We start from the raw sequence: 25,928 nt of genomic DNA on the forward strand, positions 1-25,928 counted from the left end.
GCAGAGGAAGATGGCACAGAGGTGCCCCTGCTGCATAATAAGATGTTTGGGCGTGGCTTGGAGCATGAACAGCTCGTGAGGATGCCATGAACATGAGGGATCTCCTGATTCAGGAAAGTTTCAACTGAGTCCTTCTGACCCAGGTTGAGAGGCACAGCATGGAAGGGAGCCTGAGAAACCTGTGCTAACATGGATAGAAGACACAGCCTGGAACACCTAATCACTTACTGCCAATGAAGGAAGCACATCTACCCGGAGGATTTGCCCTCACCGTGGAGGATACCATTATGTCTTTCACCACCTCATGCCACTTTTCCTGTCTCGCCAGCAATAAAACAATCCCAGACGTGTGCCTTAATGTGTCATTATTTAGGAAGTGTGCAGAACAACAACAATAACAACTTATAATTAAATTATTAGATAAAATGAGATAAAAAATGGGGCCTTTGACATAATAAAACACCCCAAGGTGCTTCACAGGAGCATTATAAAACAAAATATGACACACAGAGAGGAAATCAGTTCACAGAGACTGTAGGAAGACACCCCAGTGACCCACTTAGTGCTCTGCATGATGTGATGGCCTCTGTACTCAGCCATTCCTATGCAGTGCTCCCTCCCCATGCGGCCTCGAAGGAGGTGGCGGCAGCCTGCTCACTTGTCTCGGCTTGCGGCTGAGATACATTTGGCTGTCATCCTCATTGTGGTATAGCCCGTGGGGGCATCTCCAGAGGCTGTTGCACCTGCATCATTGGAGCAGCAGCCTCTATCAGTTGGTCCTGCTGCACAGCTGGTCCCTCAATCAGAGGGGCAAAGGAGGACAAGGATGGTGAGGGTGCCCCTCCCATGTTTGGGAGCTGCATGTGCCCTGAGGCTCCTCAGATGTTGGGACTGCTGGAGGGTGTAAGTCCTGAGACCAATCTGGAGGGCTGGGCATCGCACTTACATTGGGAGAAATTATGAAGTTGTTGAACCTTGTGCCTCCTCCGGCCACTATCAGCGAAGAGGGCCTCCCTCCTCACCCTCACGCCTACAACTTGAGATTCAGGTCCACATCAATGAAGTGAGGGGCATCCCTGCCCTGGGTGCTAGTCCTCCGGGTCTCTTGAATAATCTCCCCTTCCCTTGGATCAGTGGAAGTCTTTGGCACAATGCACAGTTCTCTTCTTATTGATAGATTTTTGACAGACGAAGGAGTCAAGGGTTATGAGGGGTGAAGATAGAAAGGAGGAGTTGAGAATACGAGATCAGCCATGATCTTAGCGAATGGTAGAACAGGCTTGAAGGGCCAAATGGCCTACTCCTGCTCCTAAGTCCTATGTTCCTACGTTCCTATGTCCTATGTTACTATGTTCCTATGCCCTATGTTCTTATGTTCTTATATTCTTCAGGACAGCTAGCAGCCTCAGTGATGGCTGCCGTGGGGAATGCAAATGGGTCCCACATTTGATCTGAACCACCCGCCCCTACTGGTTCTAATTAGACAAAGAACTCGGCTCCATACCAATCAAAGGCTTCCCTACATGAAAATCAGAACGTTAATCAGTTTCCCACCGGAGGCAAGTTCCTGACCCGAAATCAAACCGGGCTCCTGTTTCCCATCTCCTTGCCGCAAATTCAGCCCAATAGGTCAATACAACAGGGTCTGGTTGGCAGAGTAACAACTTAAAAACAGCTATGTTCTGCTGTTCTTGGACTACTTTAAAAGCGATTGATAGCATTTAAGGGCAAGATATTTCACTTATTCTTCAAATATAAATAGAAGTTAATACTTTAAATCAGAGCAATATGTGCTCACTGCAATATGTGTACATTGAAACTTTACCCGTCATCTTGGTGACCTTGCAGTTGAAGGTCAATTTTTGCCTTGTTTTTCCCACTGTGAAAATATTCCCTGACCATCTGTCACATTCTATAAATGGCAGATACAAACCCAGGTGACGACATCTTGCTATTTTTATCTTCTATTGTATGGATTGGAGAAGGGCCGGGTCAGGGTTGTGTGCCTGAGCTGAATATTGCTGTCATCCTGTCCACTACTTCTAAAATAATTGATGCCTCTGTGTAAGTACAACAAACATCTATTTGGTTGTTGGCTATAGCTCTGAAGTTTTCAATCAACATATCTAAGAACACTAGAACACATGAACACAAGAAATAGGAGCATGAGTAGACCATATGGCCCATCGAGCCTGCTCCACCATGCAAAACGATCATGGCTGATCATAGGGTTCAGCTCCACCTTCCCGCCCGCTTGCCATACCCTTTGATACCCTGAGAGACCAAAAATCTAAGAATCTGAGTTACCAACCAATTAATTTCTTGTCAGGTTCAAGAGACTCCTTCGATTGGTGCTCTGCTGTGATTGGTTTCTTCCAAACTCTCAAACAGAAGCTATTGCTGAGGGTGCAGCTTGGAAGAAAGTGCAGCATTTCCACATGATTGTAAATTGTTCTATCCTGTATAATTCTTCTGTTAAAGGACATAACAGACAATTGAAAAATCTGTCACTGCCCCTTCCAGTCCAGCCAGCATATGTTTGAACATTATTCAGGGCTCAAGGTTTTGGAGATGCAACCTTTAGAATTCACTACACCAAGGGGTTTTGTTTCAACATTTTGTACAGGTCAGTGTGGAATAAAATAATAAATTGATGATCTGAAATATAGACCCACCACAAAATTTTGACCAGTTTGTACTCTTCCTCAGCCTCTCCTTAGTTTCATCTTTGCAGTATTATCAGGTTTTTTTTAAAACTCTAAGTTAAAGAAAAACAAAGAGCTGGAACATCACTCATTTAATAAAAGCCAACAACTTTCATTTGTGTAGAATATTCAAAGAAAGTTTTAAATTCCCTCTAATGCGACGTACCATCCACAACCGCAATCTTCCTTTTATTCAATCGATTAACTTTGAGTGTACTGCAAATTAAATGTTCGAACCAAAAAATTAATTGTAGTGGTCAAATTTAACCTCCACCAACCACCCCTCCTATCTCCCCACCAACCCCCAAGCTGAGACAGTAACAGTGGGCTGTATTTTTTTCTCCCCCAGGCATCAGGTTCCGTGGCAGGGGTGGGGCCTGAAGATACCTCCGGAGAAGGCCACCATGCACCCCAAGCTGGGAGGGCCCGGCCCGGTATTACCGGCAGCAGTGAGGCCTCGTGGCGGCCACTTCCCGCACCCCCACCTCCCCACCGCTCGGCGACAGGACCCCCATTTGAATTTTAAATGAATTAAAATGAATGAATTAATGATACTCATGTCATCACCTGATGTCCCGCTGCAATCTTCAGCCCGGTGGCCGGCATTCGGATCCCCGTCCGGGGAAACAAGGTGCAACACTGGTGGGGAGGGGGTAGGATGTAAGTTTATCAGTGCGGGGGGGTGGGGGGGTGGGGAAGGGGGGGTTGGCGGGAACGGGGTCAAAATAACATCATGGGTGTAGGGGATGGTGGAAAAGGCTGGAGGGTAAAGTTGGTGCAGTTTGAAGGGGGAAGGTCAGATGGACAAGGTAAGTGTTTTGGGGGGAAAGGGCACATGCAGCAGCTTTTTCGGGAGCAGAGAGTGCGAGCAAGTGAGCAGCTGGGAAGGTCAGTTTAAAGTAAACTTTATTTCTTTTTGTTTTCGGCGGAGCCCAGGGGGCTGCTGGGTAAGTAAAAGCCTATATATTTGGGCCGTTTAAAATAACTTGCCTTTCATTGCAGCAGCTTTTTCGGGAGCAGAGAGTGCGAGCGAGTGAGCAGCTGGGAAGGTCAGTTTAAAGTAAACTTAATTTCTTTTTGTTTTCGGCGGAGACCAGGGGACTGCTGGGTAAGTAAAACCCTATATATTTGGGCTGTTTATGAACCCGAGACACTACACCTGTAGTGTCTGCCACCCGCCCTCCTCCTCCAACCAAAGAAAAGGACTCGGTGGTGTGTAGATAAGGTAAGGCTTTTTCTATTTCTCTTTTTTTTTTATCGTGTGATTGGTTAAAAACTTTTCGTTCCTTTTTCATTTAACTAAGTTTAAGCTTAAGATTAAAAATGGCAGGAGATCTCAGACCCGTGACATGCTCCTCTTGCTCAATGTGGGAGCTCAGGGACATGGCTGATGTCCCTGACTCCTTCACGTGCAGGAAGTGTGTCCAGCTGCAACTCTTGTTAGACCGCATGACGGCTCTGGAGCTGCAGATGGATTCACTTTGGAGCATCCACGATGCTGAGGAGGTAGTGGATAGCACGTTTAGCGAATTGGTCACACCGCAGATTAGGATTGCTGAGGGAGAAAGGGAATGGGTGACCAAAAGGCAGAGAAAGAGCAGGAAGGCAGCGCAGGTGTCCCCTGCGGTCATCTCCCTCCACAACAGGTATACCGTTTTGGATACTGTTGAGGGAGATGGCTCACCAGGGGAAGGCAGCAGTAGCCAGGTTCATGGCACCGTGGCTGGCTCTGCTGTTCAGAAGGGCGGGAAAAAGAGTGGAAGGGCTATAGTCATAGGGGATTTGATTGTAAGGGGAGTAGATAGGCGGTTCTGTGGTCGAAAACGAGACTCCCGAATGGTATGTTGCCTCCCAGGTGCACGGGTCAGGGATGTCTCAGATCGGCTGCAGAACATTCTGAAGGGGGAGGGTGAACAGCCAGTTGTCGTTGTGCACATAGGCACCAAAGATATAGGTAAAAAACGGGATGAGGTCCTACAAGCAGAATTTAGGCAGTTAGGAGCCAAGTTAAAAAGTAGGACCTCAGAGGTAGTAATCTCAGGATTGCTACCAGTGCCACGTGATAGTCAGAGTAGAAATGAAAGAATAGTCAGAATGAATGCGTGGCTTGAGAGATGGTGCAGGAGGGAGGGGTTCAGATTTTTGGGACATTGGGACCGGTTCTGGGGGAGGTGGGACTATTACAAATTGGACGTTCTACACCTGGGCCGGACTGGAACCAATGTCCTTGGGGGTGCTTTTGCTAACGCTGTTGGGGAGGGTTTAAACTAATGTGGCAGGGGGATGGGAACCCCCTGGAAAGTGGAGAGTGGAGAGTGGAGAGTAAGGAGGTAGTAACTAAAGCCTGTAAGGAACTAGATAATGAAGTCAGCGTGACTAAGGGAAAGAGTAGACAGGGAGCAGATGATGAAAGAAAAAGGACTGGTGGTCTGAGGTGTATTTGTTTTAATACAAGAAGTGTAGTAGGTAAGGCAGATGAACTTAGGGCTTGGATTAGTACCTGGGAGTATGATGTTATTGCTATTACTGAGACTTGGTTAAGGGAAGGGCATGATTGGCAACTAAATATCCCAGGATACCGATGCTTCAGGCGGGATAGAGAGGGAGGTAAAAGGGATGGAGGAGTTTCATTACTGGTCAAAGAGGATATCACAGCTGTGCTGAAGGAAGGCACTATGGAGGACTCGAGCTGTGAGGCAATATGGGCAGAACTCAGAAATAGGAAGGGTGCAGTAACAATGTTGGGGCTGTACTACAGGCCTCCCAACAGTGAGCGTGAGATAGGGGTACCAATATGTAAACAGATTATGGAAAGATGTAGGAGCAACAGGGTGGTGGTGATAGGAGATTTTAATTGTCCCAACATTGACTGGGATTCACTTAGTGTTAGAGGTCTAGATGGAGCAGAATTTGTAAGGAGCATCCAGGAGGGTTTTCTAGGGCAGTATGTAAATAGTCCAACTCGGGAAGGGGCCATACTGGACCTGGTGTTGGGGAATGAGCCCAGCCAGGTGGTTGAAGTTTCAGTAGGGGACTACTCTGGGAATAGTGATCACAATTCCGTAAGTTTTAGAATACTCATGGGCAAAGACAAGAGTGGTCCTAAAGGAAGAGCGCTAAATTGGGGGAAGGCCAACTATACCAAAATTATAGACCGGTGAGCATGACGTCAGTGGTAGGGAAGCTGCTGGAGAAGATACTGAGGGATAGGATCTATTCCCATTTGGAAGAAAATGGGCTTATCAGTGATAGGCAACATGGTTTTGTGCAGGGAAGGTCATGTCTTACCAACTTAATAGAATTCTTTGAGGAAGTGACAAAGTTGATTGATGAGGGAAGGGCTGTAGATGTCATATACATGGACTTCAGTAAGGCGTTTGATAAGGTTCCCCATGGTAGGCTGATGGAGAAAGTGAAGGCGCATGGGGTCCAAGGTGTACTAGCTAGATGGATAAAGAACTGGCTGGGCAACAGGAGACAGAGAGTAGCAGTGGAAGGGAGTTTCTCAAAATGGAGACGTGTGACCAGTGGTGTTCCACAGGGATCCGTGCTGGGACCACTGTTGTTTGTGATATACATAAATGATTTGGAGGAAAGTATAGGTGGTCTGATTAGCAAGTTTGCAGACGACACTAAGATTGGTGGAGTAGCAGATAGTGAAGGGGACTGTCAGAGAATACAGCAGAATATAGATAGACTGGAGAGTTGGGCAGAGAAATGGCAGATGGAGTTCAATCAGGGCAAATGCGAGGTGATGCATTTTAGAAGATCCAATTCAAGAGTGAACTATACAGTAAATGGAAAATTCCTGGGGAAAATTGATGTACAGAGAGATTTGGGTGTTCAGGTCCATTGTTCCCTGAAGGTGGCAACGCAGGTCAATAGAGTGGTCAAGAAGGCATACGGCATGCTTTCCTTCATCGGACGGGGTATTGAGTACAAGAGTTGGCAGGTCATGTTACAGTTGTATAGGACTTTGGTTCGGCCACATTTGGAATACTGCGTGCAGTTCTGGTCGCCACATTACCAAAAGGATGTGGATGCTTTGGAGAGGGTGCAGAGGAGGTTCACCAGGATGTTGCCTGGTATGGAGGGCGCTAGCTATGAAGAGAGGTTGAGTAGATTAGGATTATTTTCATTAGAAAGACGGAGGTTGAGGGGGGACCTGATTGAGGTGTACAAAATCATGAGAGGTATAGACAGGGTGGATAGCAAGAAGCTTTTTCCCCAGAGTGGGGGATTCAATTACAAGGGGACATGAGTTCAAAGTGAAAGGGGAAAAGTTTAGGGGGGATATGCGTGGAAAGTTCTTTACGCAGAGGGTGGTGGGTGCCTGGAACGCATTGCCAGCGGAGGTGGTAGACGCGGGCACGATAGCGTCTTTTAAGATGTATCTAGACAGATACATGAATGGGCAGGAAGTAAAGAGATACAGACCCTTAGAAAATAGGCGACAGGTTTAGATAGAGGATTTGGATCGGCGTAGGCTTGGAGGGCCGAAGGGCCTGTTCCTGTGCTGTAATTTTCTTTGTTCTTTTTATGATTAATTTTACTGCTATTGGTGGGGTAGGAGAGAGGTAGAAGAAATGTTTCTATTTCTTTTCATTTACCTTCCCTTTAAATATTTAAATTATCCGGTAGGGCTGAAAGCCCTTTGAAAATGACATCAGTACCTGCGCACAATCAGCTGACACCATTGCCAGGGATGGACAGCCAGCCCTCTCCATGTGATTGAGGGATGGCCCGCCCCGGCTATTTAAATGAGCCACCAAATGGAAGATTGCGGCGGCTCCGCGACATGTGGCCCACACGGGTAGGCCGCCATTTTTTTGCCGGGCACTGAAGATTCAGCCCAGTGGGAGGGGTTAAAATCAGGCCCAGTCTCGCCTGTTCCCTGGAGAGCACCATTTTCTCTTTGGCAATTTTCAAATCAGCCAAGAGACCACTGCTGCATTGCATGTCAAGCATCCAAACAGCAGCGAGAGTTCTGTGACAATGGCCTGACCTTAAGCTGGAGATGTATCAACAGTTGGGCTGATTTTACAAGCATCACATGCCTCCAAATAGAGATGACGTTTGACCCTTCTCACCTGTGTTCCAATGTTCAATGTTTATCCCGCTTGGCTCCTACTGATCCAAGCATGCCAAAGTAGGGAACTAACAAAAGCTGACAATTCAAACAATGATGAACAACTTAAGAACAGCCCTGACTAAGAGCCTATGGGCAGGGCCACTTCTTTATGGTGACATAATAAGATAAATTCACATTTATTACATGGGATTCTGAGATTTCCATCAGTGCTTTATGATCACATTTTTCTATTCATTCACGGGATGTGGACATCACTGGCAAGGCCAGAATTTATTGCCCCTCCCTAATTGCCCTTGAGAAGGTGGTGGTGAGCCACCCCCTTGAACCACTGCAGTCCATATGGTGTAGACACATGCACAGTGCTGTTGGGGAGGGAGATACAAAGTTTTGACCCAGCGACGGTGAAGGAATGGCGATATAGTTCCAAGTCAGAATGGTGTGTGGCTTGGAGGGCAACTTGCGGGTGGTGGGGTTCCCATGTTGCCTTTTTTGCCATACTATTTATGTGGCTGGTCCAGTTAAGTTTCTGGTAAATGGTGACACCAAGGGTGCTGATAGTGGGTAATTCAACAATGGTAATGCCGTTGAATGGCAAGGAGAGGTCTGTCTGGTCACAGCTGCGGCTACAGCTGCCCTGTGGAGCAATTTCCCCTCCACAATGGTAGTCCGGCAGCTGTGGCCGTTTTTAATTTCAAATATGTTAAAAAGTGCTGATAGAGCATCTCAAGATGGAGGTGCTCTCTCTCTCTCTCTCTACCTTACCTGCAATGGCAGGCTGCAGCTCCTTTAGTGCTGGAGGGCCTCTTAATGGCCTTTCAGGTTCGAGAACCCATCTGCTATCTTTAATTAGACAGCAAGCTCACCCTCTGTTGACTAATTGGCCAATCCTGCAGAAATTGATGTCGGGTTACTGCTCCCAACATGGTGCAGGGTCGGGACCCACATTTGAACCTAATGTCAAGGTCTGACCCAAAACAGAAAATCCTGCTCTGTGAAGGGGATATGGACGCTGACAGCAAAAAAAAAAATCCCAAGGAAGAATAACAGGTGCTACTCTATGCCCTTGGGAAATCTTGATTTTTAACTCTTTGGTGCTTTTAAACCTTAATATTGGATTGCACTGCAGCGGAACCTAAAGCTCATGAATTATTGAATGAGCCATGAGACATACGGTCCTGACTCTCCTTTAAAACATCTACTGCTTACTTACTTGCTTAGTAACAAACCCATTTAGTGCAGCACCTGGAAACAACTGTAAGTAAATCCGCTATGACCACCCACAACTAAAAATCCCATTTGACTCATTCATAAGAAAATCAAACAAAACATAGCCTGGTTATTAAGCTCCTTAACTCAGTTGGTCTCAAGCTACATACAGTTGGTTAGCTATGCTATCGCCAGGCTAAGTGGAAGCTAATACTTTGCTGTAATTGAAAGGATTCACTGAAATATTTCCTAAAATATGACAGTAGAAAAACCTAGCCCCACATCCCAGAGGTGAGAGGTGAACACAATATATATTTTACCCCCCCACCGCCCAATATTACTCTTCATTAACTTTACTTTGGGCAAGGTGTATCACCAGCATTGCACCCAATCCCATCAGTTTCCCACCAGGTGAATTAGGTTAGAATTGATCTGTGGCCCCGATTTTAACTCCCCTCACCTGCTGGAAACAAGACGGAAAGGGTGATGAGACCAGTCACTTGCCCCCACTGATCCCGTGCCTCCCGCAAACCCTATCCTCTCACCCTGGTGTATCAGATTTTAACCTACTCTTTTAAGCAGGCAAGCAGGATCCCACAGGAAGACAGCAGGTTCATTTTTAAATATACAAATCAGGTCTTTTTTATATTCTTTCATGGAATGTGGGTGTTGCTGACAAGGCCAACATTTGTTGCCCATCCCTAATTGCCCTTGACAACTAACTGGCTTGCTAGGCCATTTCGGAGGGCAGTTAAGAGTCAACCACATTGCTGTGGGTCTGGAGTCACATGTAGGCCAGACCAGGTAAGGACAGCAGATTTCCTTCCCTAAGGGTCATTAAGGAACCAGATGGGTTTTAACGACAATCGATAGTTTCATGGCACCGTTACTGACACTAGCTTTCAATTCCAGATTTCTTTTTTAATTAATTGAATTTAAATTCCACCAGCTTCCCATGTCCCCAGGAAATTAGCCTGGACATCAGAATTACTAGCCCAGTGGCATTACCACTGTGCCACCGTCTCCCCCACAGTCTGATGATGTCATTGAGACCCTATCTGCAAATTTAATTGGAGGTCAGAGCTGGGGGAGCAGTGGCGACTTTTCCGTTCGATCAATTCTGTCGGGAGATGGATTGTCGGCTAAAAGAGATGCAGCAAGGTAAGTTTAAAAGAATAATTTTAGGTTTCCAAGTGGACCAGGAGAGCAGGACGGTGTCTCCAGGCCTCACGAGGTAGCCGTCTTCCACTGAACCTCTACTCTGTCCATCCCAATCACATCCAGAGCCCTTTCCCCGATCACCTGCAGAGCCACCCCTCAAATGATGGTCAAGAACTATTCCCACGGGTCCCTAGCAGCAGCTTTTTGCCAACAAACTCCTCCTATTGTCTGCTGGCCAGGCATTGGATCTGGCCAAGTTTGGATAGGTCTCTGGGAACGTTTAATCAAATGAGGCCCGACCATTAAAATCGGTCAGCTCTCCACATCCCCGATCTCCATGGATGCACCACCCGCTATGAAGCCCACGTAACTCATACCTACCCCATCCTTTAAAATCAGGGCCATTGTTACTATTCCTGTATAGATGGTCTGCAATGTCCACACTGGTTTCCTTTAGGTGATTACTACGTCCTGTAGTATGTCAATATTGCCAGAAGATTCCAAAAATGTGTTAATATTTGTAGCGGATCCCCGGGGAGTGTACTGATATTGCAAGTGGTCCCCAGCCGGTAATGTTTGCAAACCATTGAGTTCTGGGAACATTGCCTTTTTTTGCTTGTTTTTGGTAGCTGTTGGTAATGATGCTGCATTTTTCCATTAACATCTCCTGTAGGCACAATTTTTGTTTCTTTGCTTGTCCAATTATCACAACGCTTTTTCCATTATCTTTTTTGGTCTGTCTTCCACCCCATCACAGATTTTCCCTTTAGTTCTTTTCCAGCACTTTCCCAGCCTCTGTACTTGCTTTAAACCTGCTACATCTCTAACCTTTTCCAGTTCCAATGAAAGGTCATCAACCTGAAACATTGGGCAGAATCTTATCAGCCATGTGGAGGCAGCTTTGGAGGCGGAGGACTGGAAATGTTTGAAAATTGCATGCCGGGTCATCTACCCTATGTATTCCCACCTCCGAGCATTCTTGCCAGCACTGGCAACCCACCAGGCAGTGGTGGGTAGCAAATTAGCAGCAATTAAATGCCTACTTGGGGACAGATTGGTGATACCACTGGGATCTTCCTGATGGCAGACAGCCCCACCGCCACCCCCCCCCCACACCCACACCCCCCCCCCCCACCACCGCCGCCCGCCGGCCAAGGCCAAAGCCTGGCAGATGGTAGGATGCCAATAAAGTCTCGTTTAGTTTCCCCACATCCACCTCCCACCTCCGAAACCATGGGTGCATGAGGGCCCACAGCTGCAGCCGTGGGTCATTCTGTGGAAGGATTACCCCCTCCACACTGATGGCTGAGCTGCTCTGACCAAACTTATTTTAACCATTTTCTGGTTTTCATTCAACAGCCTGAGGCGCTCCAGTTGGCCCTCCCACCTGTGGCACCTGCCCATCATCCCGAATTGGACAGGGCTCCTGGAGACAGTCTGTTAATTGGCCACCTGCGGGAAGATCGTGCAGGTGGGTAGGATTCGGACACCATCAGCGTTGGGACCCACATATGGCTCAACGATACCCAAGAATCTTCTAAGTTGGTAAAATTCCACCCATTAACTCTGCTTCTCTCTCTACATATGCTGCAGACGCTGAATATTTCCAACATTTTCTGTTTTTCTTTCAGTTTCCAGCATCCACAGTATTTTGCTTTTGAATTATGGAGACTGTTATGGAGTTGCCTCTATGAGAAAGTGTTATTGAGCCAGTTGTCTGTCTATCCACCTTGCCAGAGGCAGGGATGGATTTCTACTTTCGGCAGGGGGTTGGGGTGAAAACTGGCAGGAGCAGATTGACTGCCTTTGTACAGCTGCCTGATTTTCCAAACCACTAAAGTCAATGAGAAGGAAAATCTAACGGAAAGCCATTGATCCACAACTGCCTCGTTTCCACTACCATCAAAAGTGAAAACCAACCCCACTGTGTGAAGCCCAGCAAAAAAAAAATTGCTTCATGTCAGAAAAAGACAAACACTAGAAAATCCAATTAAGTTAAATTTACATCTTTCAGATTCTTACTCATACTGATTTATTGTCTTGTGCTAACATCCATTATGGTTTGTACACCAATTGGTAAATGAACACATTTTGATCATTTTCCAGGGAGTTTAGATTTAATAATTGATCAATTGACAACTCTTTCAAAAGCTAGGCATGAGTTTTTTTTAAATTTAAGTGTCTAAGTTTCTGTCTTGGATGAATGCAAAATCTATCTGCTTGTCAGCTGCAACAATAGTGATTACTCTTAGAGAAGCCGTGAGACTTTCTAAAAGGTTACATAATTTCACACAAGTAATTATAAAAGAGAAAAAGCGAAATGTAATAGCCTTGAAAATTCAGATTAAGGCATTAGACTGAAACATGCCAAATGTCTTAATACCCTTTGACTAAAAGTATTAACAGTTAGAAATCTGAGTACAGGATAACACCATACTCCCCAAGAAGCTGGAATTTGCTTTCTTCACAGAAAAGCCAGCAGGATATAGATCGGTTGGAGACTTGGGCAGAGAAATGGCAGATGGAGTTTAATCCGGACAAATGTGAGGTGATGCATTTTGGAAGGTCTAATGCAGGTGGGAAGTATACAGTAAATGGCAGAACCCTTAGGAGTATTGACAGGCAGAGAGGTCTGGGCGTACAGGTCCACAGGTCACTGAAAGTGGCGACGCAGGTGGATAAGGTCGTCAAGAAGGCATACGGCATGCTTGCCTTCATCGGTCGGGGCATAGAGTATAAAAATTGGCAAGTCATGTTGCAGCTGTACAGAACCTTAGTTAGGCCACACTTAGAATATTGCGTGCAATTCTGGTCGCCACACTACCAGAAGGACGTGGAGGCTTTGGAGAGGGTACAGAGGAGGTTTACCAGGATGTTGCCTGGTCTGGAGGGCATTAGCTATGAGGAGAGGTTGAAAAAACTCGGATTGTTTTCACTGGAACGACGGAGGTGGAGGGGCAACATGATAGAGGTTTACAAAGTTACAAAGGCATGGACAGAGTGGGTAGTCAGAAGCTTTTTCCCAGGGTGGAAGAGTCAGTTACTAGGGGACATAGGTTTAAGGTGCGAGGGGCAAAGTTTAGAGGGGATGTGCGAGGCAAATTTTTTACACAGAGGGTGGTGAGTGCCTGGAACTTGCTGCCAGGGGAGGTGGTGGAAGCAGATACGATAGCGACGTTTAAGAGACATCTTGACAAATATATGAATAGGAAGGGAATAGAGGGATATGGGCCCCGGAAGTGCAGAAGGTGTTAATTCAGGCAGGCATCAAGATCGGCGCAGGCTTGGAGGGCCGAATGGCCTGTTCCTGTGCTGTACTGTTCTTTGTTCTTTGTTCTTTGTTCTTTGTTTTAACACAGAGAAAAGGTTAGCGTGCCACATTAGAAAACTAGAGATATATATTTCTACTAATACTTAATCATTAAGTAGTTAATTAAAGTACATTAAGAACGACAGGGCAGGTGATGTGTCATGACTGCAGCATGTGGGAGCTCCCAGATGCCAGTGTGATCCAGGGCAAACACGTCTGCAGTAAGTGTTTGCGGCTCGAAGAGCTTTGGCTCAGAGTCATTGAACTGGAGTCCGAGCTGCAGACACTGCGACACATCAGGGAGGGGGAATGTTACCTGGACATTTTAATCAGGAGGCGATCACATCCCTTAGGATAGGGTCTTCTGATTTGGTCAGTGGTCAGGGACGGGAGAGTGTGGCTGCAGCAGAGGAGGGGACCCAGAGGGCAGGAGCGTAGGAGCCTCAGCCTTTGCAATTGTCCAACAGGTTTGAGGTTCTTGCAGCTTGTTTAGATGAGAGTGGTTACTGCAGGGTGGATGAGCAACCTGACCATGGTACAGGAAGCCATTCAACTGGAGGGAGAAAAAAGGAATGTAATGGTAGTAGGGGAAAGTATAGTTAGGGGGATCAACACTGTTCTCTGCAGCAAAGAGCGAGAGTCCAGACGGCTGTGTTGCCTTCCTGGTGCCAGGGTTCAGGACATCTGCTCAGGGCTGGAGAGGAACTTACAGTGGTAGGGGGAGAATCCAGTCGTTGTGGTCCATGTAGGTACCAACGACAAAGGCAGGACAAGGAAAGAGTTCTGCATAATCAGTATGAGGAACTAGGTGCCAAATTAAGAAACAGAACCTCAAAGGCTTTAATTTCTGGATTATTACCTGAGCTGCATGCAAATTGGCATAGGGCAAATAAGATTAAAGAAATTAATGCGTGGCTCAAAGACTGGTGTGGTAGAAGTGGGTTCTGGTTTGTGGGGCACTGGCACCAGTACTGGGAAAAGTGATGGCTGTATCGTTGGGACAGTCTACATCTGAACCATACTGGGGCCAATGTTCTAGCGAGCCACATAACTAGGGGAGTAGAGAGGGTTTTAAACTGAATAGTGGGGGCAAGGGATCATATTTGGGAAGATATGGTAAATCAAGGAGTAGAGACAAGGCAAGAGAGAAATGTATTTATATGGGAAATGATAAACAGACTGTGACAGGAAGGGACAGAGCGTACAAATCTAAGAGTAAATCAACATATAAGGCAAGAGGTTACAAAAATAATAAAAGGACAAAACTAAAGGCTCTGTACCTAAATGCACGTTGCATTTAAAACATAACAGATGAGCTGAGAGCGCAAATAGAAATAAATAAGTATGATCTAATAGCCAATTCAGAGACATGGCTGCAGGACAACATAGATTGGGACCTGAATATTGCAGGGTACATATCATTTAGGAAGGACAGGAAGCTAGGAAAAGGTGGAGGGGTAGCTCTGTTAATTAATGATGGTGTTAGCACAATAGAGAGGGATGACCTAAGTTCAGGAGACCAGGATGTAGAAGCAGTTTGGGTAGAGATGAGAAATCATAAAGGCAAGAAGTCACTTGTGGGAGTGATGTACAGGCCACCTAACATTAACCACACAGTAGGACGGGGTATAAAGGAAGAAATAATGGCAGCTCGTCAGAAAGATTTAGCAATAACTATAGGGGCATGAAAGCAGAGCTAGCTAAAGTGAACTGGCAAATCAGGTTAAGGGATAGGTCAATAGCGATGCAGTGGCAGACATTTAAGGGGATATTTCAGAATACACAGAATAGATACATTTCAACAAGAAAGAAAACTTCCAAGGGTGGGACCCCCTATCCGTGATTAACTAGAACAGTTAAAGATAATATCAAACCTAAAGATAAAGCTTATAACTGCGCAATGATGGGAGGCATCAGAAGATTGGAAAGAATATTAAAAAAGCAAAGAATGACTAAAAGATTGATAAGGAAGGTAAAATTAGAGTACGCGAGAAATCTATCTAGAAATATAAAGTGAGAGTTTCTATAGATATTTAAAAATATCAAAGTGAGCGTTGATCCTACAGAAAGTGAGTCTGGGGAATTAATAATGGATAATATGGAGATGGCAGATGAATTTAACAGATATTTTACATCGGTCTTCACTATTGAGGATACAAGTAACATCCCAAAATTAGCTGTAAGTCAGAAAATGGAAGGGAGGGAGAAACTCAAGAAAATTACAATCACCAGGGAAGTGGTACTGAACAAATTGTTGGAGCTGCGGGCTGACAAGTCCCCGGGTCCTGATGGACTTCATCCTAGGGTATTAAAAGAAGTGGCGAGTGAGATAGTTGATGTGTTAGTTATAATTTTCCAAAATTCCCTAGATTCGGGGAAGGTTTCGTTAAATTGGAAAATAGCCAAAGTAACTCCTTTATTCAAAAAGGGAGGGAGACAGAAAGCAGGAAACTACAGGCCAGTTAACTTAACATCTGTCGTAGGGTAAATGTTAGAAGCTATTATTAAAGATGTTACAGCAGGGCATTTAGAAAAATTCAAGGTAATCAGGCAGTGTCAACATGGTTTTGTGAAAGGGAAATCATGTTTAACCAATTTATTGGAGTTCTTTGAGGGAGTTACATCTGCTGTGGATAAAGAGGAACCGGTGGATGTATTGTACTTAGATTTCCAGAAGGCATTTGATAAGGTGTAACATCAAAGGTTATTGCAGAAAATAAAAGTTCATGGTGTACAGGATAACATATTGGCATGGATAGAAGATTCGCTAGCTAACAGGAAACAGAGAGTGGGCATAAATGGGTTATTTTCTTGTTGGCAAGATGTAACGGGTGGTGTACCACAGGGATCTATGCTGGGGCCTCAACTTTTTACAATTTATATAAATGACTTAGATGAGGGGACCGAAGGTATGGTTGCTAACTTTGCTGATGACACAAAGATAGGTAGGAAAGTAACTTATGAAAAGGACATAAGGGGGCTACAAAGGGATATAGATAGGTTAAATGAGTGGGGAAAGACCTGGCAAATGTGGGAAAGTGTGAAATTGTCCACTTTGGCAGGAAGAATAAAAAAGAAGCATATTATCTAAATGTGAGAGGTTGCAGAGCTCTGACATGCAAAGGGATCTGGGTGTCCTAGTGCATGAATCGCAAAAAGTTAGTTTTCAGGTACAGCACGCAATTAGAAAAGCTAATAGAATGTTATCGTTTATCACGAGGGGAATTGAATCCAAATGTAGGGAGGTTATGCTTCAGCAATACAGAGCATTGGTGAGACCACATCTGGAGTACTGTGTACAGTACTGGTCTCCTTATTTAAGGAAGGATGTAGATGCATTGGAGGCAGCACAGAGAAGATTTACTAGACTAATACCTGGAATGGGCAGGCTGTCATACGAGGAAAGATTGGACAGGCTAGGCTTGTATCCACTGGAATTTAGAAGAGTAAGAGGCGACTTGATTGAAACATAAGATCCTGACGGGTCTTGACAGCGTGGATGTGGAAAGGATATTTCCCCTAATGGGAGAATCTAGAACTAGGGGTCATGGTTTAAAAATAAGGGGTCACCCATTTAAGACAGAGATGAGGAGAATTTTTTTCTCTCAGAGGTTTGTGTTTCTTTGGAATTCTCTTCCTCAAAAGGCGGTGGAAGCAGAGTCTTTGAATATTTCTAAGGCAGAGGTAGATAAATTTTTGATAAGCAAGGGGGTGGAAGGTTATCAGGGGTAGGTGGGAATGTGGAATAATCTGTTCAGCCATGAGCTTATCGAATGGGGGAGCAGGCTCGAATTTTTCTACAAAATTATAATCTAAATTATCACCATATGTAGTGGAAAAATTAAAGAAGTCGATTACTTTTGCAAAAAGTACAGTTATTAATATGCCTCCACTGCACAAAGCTGCTGGGCTTATATGGTTTTCATTGCAATTTTATCAGACATTGGAACTCCTTTTAATCTCTCTTTTATTCAGGACATTAAATGAACCGTGTGAAAAAATCATTTTCCAAGTATGTTTCACCAAGAAATTGTTACTGAAATGTAAAAGAAAAATACTTTAAAGTTTGCACTGATGCCTCATCAATACAGATTTCAAATTTATCCAAAACTCCTGTCCAAGTGTTGGGAGAAGATACTTTGCAGCCTGACTTCTTTGAAAACAAGTGTTCTGCAGGTTATCTATAGACGTATTAGGCTGTAGAGAATCATTGACTACAACAGATGTGGTCTTGCTAAACCCTGAAAATGCATTCAAAGGAACAGAGTTTAAGTATTGGATAAATCTTAGCTTCAGTGTATTACCCTCATTTGGATTCATTTTGAAAGTGAGACCTACAACATTCTCAGTCAAAAGGACAGCCATTTCAACAGGGCTTGAACTCCAAGGGAAGTGAGCTAAAGGCACATGCTGTCACTGTTTGCTGTTTCATTAGTATAAGTTGTCCTATTAGAGTAGATTATGATGCTGAGGAAGTCAAGCCGAGAGGAAGAAGGGAATAATATTTCTTTGTACGATGATGATATCTTAATACTTTTGTCCAATATTTCAGATTACATCCGTTATTGTGAAAGCATTTTGTAATATTTAAAGTAATAGACCAACTAACCAAAGATTTGGATACCCTAAAATCTGTTTATCTTGAGGATAATTTACTGCAGTTCTGAAATTCTGCCAGGGGATGCCAATGTATGATCGCTTAACACATTTATCTGAAATTCCTCTGTTTGTTATTTTAACTCATAGGGGTACATCTTGTCTTTTTGCGATAGTGCGAGGGGTGATAGTAAATCAGCAACTCACTTTATATCTCTCCCGATTTTTATTTCCATTGAAATCAACAAAAACAAAAATGAGGAGAGATGTAAAATGGACTCATTATCAATTACGCTTTTGCATAATGTCAAGATCTATTCCACATTTTTAATGGGTTAATGCCTCCACTAATATGGCAGGGAGAGGAATTCAGACAAATGTGCTTAGAATACTACAGAACATGGTTGAATTTCAGGTCCTTCGTCTTTTAACCTGTTTCTGCACTTATTAACTGAATTGTTTTTTAAAAAGTATTAATTAAGTAACATATTTAAATTGAATCACCGGATTCAAAAGAATTTTAAATTATCTTACACATTAAATTAGATTACCACTGCCAGTGTGGAAGAAAGTGATGTTGAAGATGTCTATTATAGCTAAAATTAATTATGTTTCCCTATGTTACCTTTGAAATTCTCACACAATTTGCTTAAGAGAATGCATGCATTGTTCAAGATGTTTCTCTGGGGAACTATTAAACCAAGATTGAGTATGGCAAAGATACAGCAAGATGGAACAAGAGGTAGGATGTGACTGCCAGACCCATTGATGTACTGTATATCATTTGGATTTCGACAGCTTCTATAATGGATATATCCTCCAGCAGTCATAAACCAAGCCAGCTGATAATTGAGGAAAGTATGGCTAAACCATTTGGTCCTATGCTCCTTACTTTGTAAATCAGTGCTATTTGGAAAACAGCATAATCCAATTTTATATATTGCATGCAAAATCTTTTAAAGAATTTAATTATCTCACAGGTTGCAATTTTAGTCTGATACCTGATAGTTCAAGATGGGGCAACTTGGTGATTCAGGTTGGATGTGTTCCAATATACTAGCAGCAGTGTAAAGACAAAAGCACTTTAATATAAAGGATCGTTACACTATGGAAATCACATTTGAAGACAACCTGTGCGCAACTCAAAATGTGTTTTTTTTTTGCATGTGAGAAAGGAAATCGCATTGCATCTGAAATTTACAAGTTTCTCAAATTTCTTATGAACAGAACCACCAAACTTACATTTGGTCTAAGGATCTATCATTAATTTGAAGAGATGGATGACAATCTCGAATAAAATATAATTGTCTGACTCCAACTCTAGACTAGGTTTCTACAGCTCAAACTAATAAAATAGATCTTACCACATTATTCGTTCATTCGTTTGTTGGTTGATATCATCTTCTTGCCAGAAGGTTGATTGCCATGGATCTCCAGCTCTAACTGTCTATGCTGTCCTTACATAATCTGCATCGGTCAGCTGCATCCAGCCTATTATATCTGTCATCCATTTTCTTCTCTGCTTCCTTCTCCTACGTTTTCCGTCGATCTTTCCTTCCAATAATTGTCTCTGTCTACCCTCTGCTCTAATGCTGTGACCGAAGTATTGTGTCTTTCTCTGTTTGATGTTATGCACTAAATTCCTCTTTTCTACAGCCATTTCCAGCACTTCCAGTCCTTCTAACTGTGTAGGATATGCAGAACATCCTCCGATATGTCCACATCTCGAATGCATTCAGCTTGACAATAGTCCATATTGTTTGTTGTCCATGTCTTCGAGACATTTAACATAGATGACAAAATGTAGCACCTCAGCATTCTTTGCCAAAGATTCAGGGTCAGTTTCATTGTCCTTTATTCTGACAAATCTTGTCCTGACTATCTCAATTCTCCTTCCGATCTCACAATCACATCTCCCATCACCTGTGATAATCTGCCCAAGGTATGTAAACCTTTTCATTTGTTCCAGGATTGTCCATCTATTTCAATTTTCACCTCTCAGGTTAGATCTCTGCTTATCACCATTGTCTTGGTTTTCTTCACATTCATTCTTAATCCATATTCCACACTTTGTTCACAATTTCCTGTAGTACCTCTTCTAACTGCAATCAGTGCAATGTCATCTGCTTACCTCAAGCTGTTAATGTTCAACCCATCAATATTGCAACCTGATAGATGTTCTATGTCTCTGAAGATAGTTTCAGTGTACAGGTTGAACAGTTTTGGGAACATAACACATCCCTGATGCATTTCTTTTTTAATTAAGAAACTGTCTCACAAGCTGTTATCAAGTTTCATCACTGTTGATTGTTTCCAATATGGATTCTGAATTATACTTTTATCATTTCTATCAATTTCTAGTTTGTTTAAGCACTCCATTATTTTCTGATGGTAGATTCCATCAAATGCCTTCTCATACTATATAAAGCATACATACACAGTATTATGTACTTCCAGGTAGCTTTTGATCACTACTCTCAAGTTAAAGATGCCCTCTCTTGTTCCTTTCTTTGGTCTGAATCCTGACTGACTGTCATCTATCTCTGCTTCTATAGACAGGTCATTTATTTCCAATATAATATATTTCTTTCCAAAATGATTATTAAAATCATTTCCATCACATGGTTCATGAGGCTTATTGTCCTGTGCTCTGAACACTCTAGGGCTTTTGGTTTCTTTGGCAGCTTAATGAACATTGACTGCATGAGATCCACAGGTATGAACCCTGTTCTGTAAATTTTGTTGCAGAGGTCTGTCAGTATCCCAATGTTAACATCATTCAGGACTTTCAGGCATTCTGTTGGCATCTTGTCGATTCCAGGTGCTTTCTTTGCTTTCAACTTTTCGATCACTGCACTGGCTTCTGCCTCTATGAACTCTGGTCCTTCTCTTCCCTCTGGTGGCACAAATTCACTTCTGTCTTCCACATTATACATTTTGGAAAATGAGTTCAAAATCTGATTATGGAGCTTCCCTGATGTACTAACAGGTGTGCTATTAATTCCAATACACTACAGATTCAATCTTTGTTCCATGCTGAGTCAGCAAATCTCAGTCAGAGTGGCAGGATGCAGGGCTATGATTGTCCACATGCACTTGGCCTAGGAGGGAAAACAACTAGTTAAGGTTTCTGTTCCTCATCGCCATCCAGTGGCCTCAGTGTTTGCATGAATACTGGTTGAGGACTGAGCTAAATTGTGATCCCTTAATGTGAAATAGCTTCTGGCACACTTTACCAAGGTTCACACAGGAAAATGTCTGCTTAAATGAGATGTTGCAGAGTTTATGGCGCCTGTAAAATCATACCCCGATATAAGTCAGAGTCTTCAAGAAAGGGATAAAAAGGGAGAGGATAATAGGGGGGGAAATAAATTGAAAGACAAATCTGATTCCTTCTCTTGACAATGTGGGGGAAGGAGTTGAATCTTTAGTTAATTTAATGTAGGTCTGCCACTGGTGTCAACTATAGTAAAACTGTATTCTGTCATACAAAAAACATGCACCCTGATTGTGGTGTATGTACTTAAATTTAAAATTGTTTGACCAGTCAAGTACAAAATATGTCTGACAACTTGTCATTAACATGAAGTACTCACAGCACTTTGTTTGATATTTCACACACCCTGAGGCAGGAAGTCCCACCTCCAAGACCTGTTGGCCAATCAGAGGGCCGGCAGCTCTTCAGTACCTGCTGTGCCACTGGGAGCGGTGGCCCCTGCTGAGACTGTACCCAGCAAGAAGAGCCAGCATGGACACCGGCCTAAAACAGGTGAGTGGGGGTTAACCACGCCGGGGACAATCAGCTGGGCCCCGGCAAGGGGCGTGGGGATTGGAATGTAGGGCAGGGGGGGTAGTTGTTGGGGAGCGTCCCGTACTGCTGGGGGGTGCCTTTCATGGGGCACGGGGTGTCCAATCAGGAGGGCCCCCCCCCCCATCCCAAAAGGAGGCCGCCTGGTATTACTGGGTGGCCTCCTCAGGTGGCGAAATGCCGAACACTGCTGGTAACATATGAGCGGCAGTAGGAAGGGGTTCTTAAGTGGTAATTAATTGACCACTTAAGTGCCACAATTGGTGTGGGGCAGGCAGGTCGTTTGCCACCTCCCACACCGCTAGTAAAATAGCAGCAGGGGTGGGTAGGCAATGGGAACAGTGGCCCCTACCTCCCATTCGGTTTTGCACCCCCCACCGCTGCCCCCCTCCCCCACCTCCCAGCCCACTTCCAGGTGGGGGTATAAAACTCCGGCCATTGGTTCTGTCATCTGCTATCGCAAGCCCAATCTGGCAAGTATATCCTTCAGGATTCAGTCAGCTTGGTCCATATGTGGCTCCAGTAAAATGGTACGCAAATATATGGTAGATTAACACAAAAATCTCTGCTCTGCTATGAAATAGGCTTTGCTGTCTTTCCTCTTAGCTCCATATATCCCTCACAACTCAGTCTCTCAAAGGTTTTCTTTATTCCTCTCATCTTTTTCCCCTATCTGCACTGGTAAAACTGGGTAGAATTTCCGTGTAGGAACATGGCTGGAATTTTATGTCCCCCCCACAAAGAGCAGGAAGGTGGCAGGGGAGTAGGGAGCGTATAATGAAACGGGAGGCTGGGGGGCTGTTCCCGACCTGCTCCCACCTCCGCTGCCACCGTACACTGGGCGGTGGCGGCGAAAAACAGCCCTTCCGCCCCACGCCAATCAATGCACTTATGTGGCCATTTAATGGCCACTTAAGGGCTTCTGCCTAGCGCCATGGGGATTTTATCCTTGGCAAGCGGGTGGCCCACGCCCGAGAAAAGCCGCCTGCCAAAAGCAGGCAGGTCTCCAACGACCTGGGGGTCGGCCCTCATGATCGGGCACCCTGTGCCCGATGAAGGGCCGCCCCCACTGCCCCAACAACCCCCAACACTCAACCCGCCCCCCCGTTCCCCCAATCGACCATCCTTACCTCGCCGGGGTACAAATGATCACCCCCAGAGAGGCATCAAAAACTTACCTTGATTCCAGGGTTCCCTGACATCTTCTTCATGAAGCTGGGCTGCAGTCCCAGCAGCGGCCACTGCTGGGACTAAGAGCTTCCAGCCTGCTGATTGTCCGGCAGCTCCATTATGCAGGACAACCTGCCTCAAGAGGGTGGAAGTCCCACCGCAGAACAATTAAAGGCCGGGGACCGCAAAACGCAGATTGGATCCTGTGGTCAGGTGGAATCGGATTCGCCACCAACTTTTCATTTTAAATAACACTTGCCTGTATGTGGTGTTATTGTAAAACGATAGCTGTACTGATTGACCTCATCTCTAATATAAGGTAAACTTATTGTTAGATGTTTCGATTCTGTTGTTTGTTGTAATAAGTATTCCTTACTCTCACCAGAATGTCAACACTGGCCCATGTGAGCTGTGAGTAAAATGAATTCAAAAGGAATTTGGATGGACACTTGAAGGAAGTAAACTTACAGCACTACGGGGATCAGGCAGGGGATCGGGACTAACTGGGTAGCTCCATGGAGAGCCGGCAAGGACTCAATGGGCCAAATGGCCTCTTTCTGTGCCATAAATAATTCTATGACTCTATGAAAAAATAGTCCAGCCCTGCTCTCAAGACCGAGGGCTGAGTAAGACAAGGCCAGATCTGTTACAATAAACACATTTCAATTTTAATTCTCAGGATATGTAACTATCAACGGTATTACGACCAGGTGGGAAAGGTGTCTAGGGATTCTCTCTCAGCCTTTGCCTGGTTTAACCATAACAGGGTTTAATTTTAAAACACAGTGTTTTAGCTTAGATTTAAACAAGAAAGGTGGAAGTTTAATAACATAATACTCTAATCCGGTTAACAACTACGAATACGCGACATGACCACATTAGCATGCGTACGTGATAAACACACACACGGATAGAGACAGAAAAAGTGGAAAGAATAAAGGGTAAAAGTTTGAGGTAATAGCTTGGTGTATTTACTATCCTTTGAGTTCAATGTGGAATCTTTGGTTGCCGGTAAGTCTTGTTGTTCGTTGAGGCCCGGTGCAGGCTTTAACTTGTTTCGATGTAGGAGTCTTTTCTCTCTTGAGGTTTAAGCGACTTCAGTGGGTCCAGAGGCATGTGAGAAAGCGAGAGAGAACCAGCCAGGAGAGAGGCTGTCTTGTTCCAGGTTCATTTGAAATCTGCAGTCTGTCTTCAAACTATCCTGTGTCTAGTTCAAAAAGCTTAGGCCAGCAGGTTAGTCATGTGACCAGCTGATTTAATCACTCCTGCATTTGTGGATTTTCCATCTTAGCAGACACTGGAATACGAGTTTCCTTGCACCTTCAATGTCTGGTGATCAAAATCCAATTGTGTTAATTGGACCAGGGAGTAGTTGCTTTGTCTCTCCAAGCACCGTCTCTTAGTATGCAAATGTCCTCCAGTCAAATATCTGGTGACCTCTTTAAACAAGTCATTTCTTCACTCCAGCAACAGTTTAAAATTAATGTTCATATGACAAAATTAATATGCCTCATTCTTGGCAGGTGGGGGTCGTCATGACACCTCCACACCCAACGGAATGAAATGTGATTTTTTTTAAGACCATTTCATTAAAATGGACTAGAGAGAAGATAATGACAGGAAAACAGACATGCATCTCGTTTGTTCATTCAGAAATCCTAACAATTGTTACAGCCTGTCTTTTCTTGGTGGCAGTGCTGCTTTAAACTGGCCTTTTTGGCATCCCAATAAACATAGGTTTTTGGGGAAGTTTTTCAGTTTGCACATTTCCATGACTGCCTAAGAGGTCTTTGTTCTTGTTGAGGTCTGCAGAGGGAGGATTAGATTTAATTAGCCCTAGTTTTGAGTTCTGCTCATGGGCAGCGGCAGTGGGCAGTTCCACTCTGAACTCTCTTTCAGTCATGCAAGGGCTTTTCACCTTAGGGGATGGTTGGTTCCCTTTTCTCCTGACTGTGGGGTCGAATTCCTTGCTAATCTTCCCTTTGTCCTCTGGGACACTCTGGCTTGCAGGTATATGCCCAGATACTATTACACTCCCCTGTGGCACTTACAACAAAGTGAGGCATCATCCTCACAGTTTCTCTGCCCTCTTGAGGATCAAAGCCACATAAGACAGCAGTTTGACTGGCCAAAATGCCACAAAGATGTGGTGGAGTACTGTAAGAGTTGCCACATGTGCCAGGTTGAGGGGAAAACTCAACCTGCAGTGAAATCTGCACCCCTAAGTCCTGTATTGGTGTTTGGAGGACCCTCGAGCAGAGGGCTGGTGAACTGTAAGGGACCCCTGCCAAGAACAGAAGGGGACAGGCAGGCATAAGGCTGGCAAAAGGTTAGAATGAAAAGGGGAAAAAGGGACAAAGAGGGCAGGTTAACGGAAGTCTGGGAAGAATATGCAGGTTCCTGTAAATGCTGTTAGCAACTCTGGTGGGGTGCTTCTAGTGTCTGTATTTACATAGGAGGATGTGGGGTCTAATTTTTTCAAGCATTTCGGGGTTGGCTGACCAGGCAGTAGGAGTTTACATCCGAGATTCCTCCCAGGCTTCCGTTAACCTGCCCTCTTTGTCCCTTTTAACGGAGGTGGAGGGGCGACATGATAGAGGTTTACAAAGTTATGAGCGGCATGGACAGAGTGGATTGTCAGAAGCTTTTTCCCAGGGTGGAAGAGTCAGTTACTAGGGGACATAGGTTTAAGGTGCGAGGGGCAAAGTTTAGAGGGGATGTGCGAGGCAAGTTTTTTACACAGAGGGTGGTGAGTGCCTGGAACTTGCTGCCAGGGGAGGTGGTGGAAGCAGATACGATAGCGACGTTTAAGAGATATCTTGACAAATATATGAATAGGAAGGGAATAGAGGGATATGGGCCCCGGAAATGCAGAAGGTG

The sequence above is a fragment of the Heterodontus francisci genome, chromosome 3, assembly GCF_036365525.1.
Source record: "Heterodontus francisci isolate sHetFra1 chromosome 3, sHetFra1.hap1, whole genome shotgun sequence".
NCBI lineage: Eukaryota > Metazoa > Chordata > Chondrichthyes > Heterodontiformes > Heterodontidae > Heterodontus > Heterodontus francisci.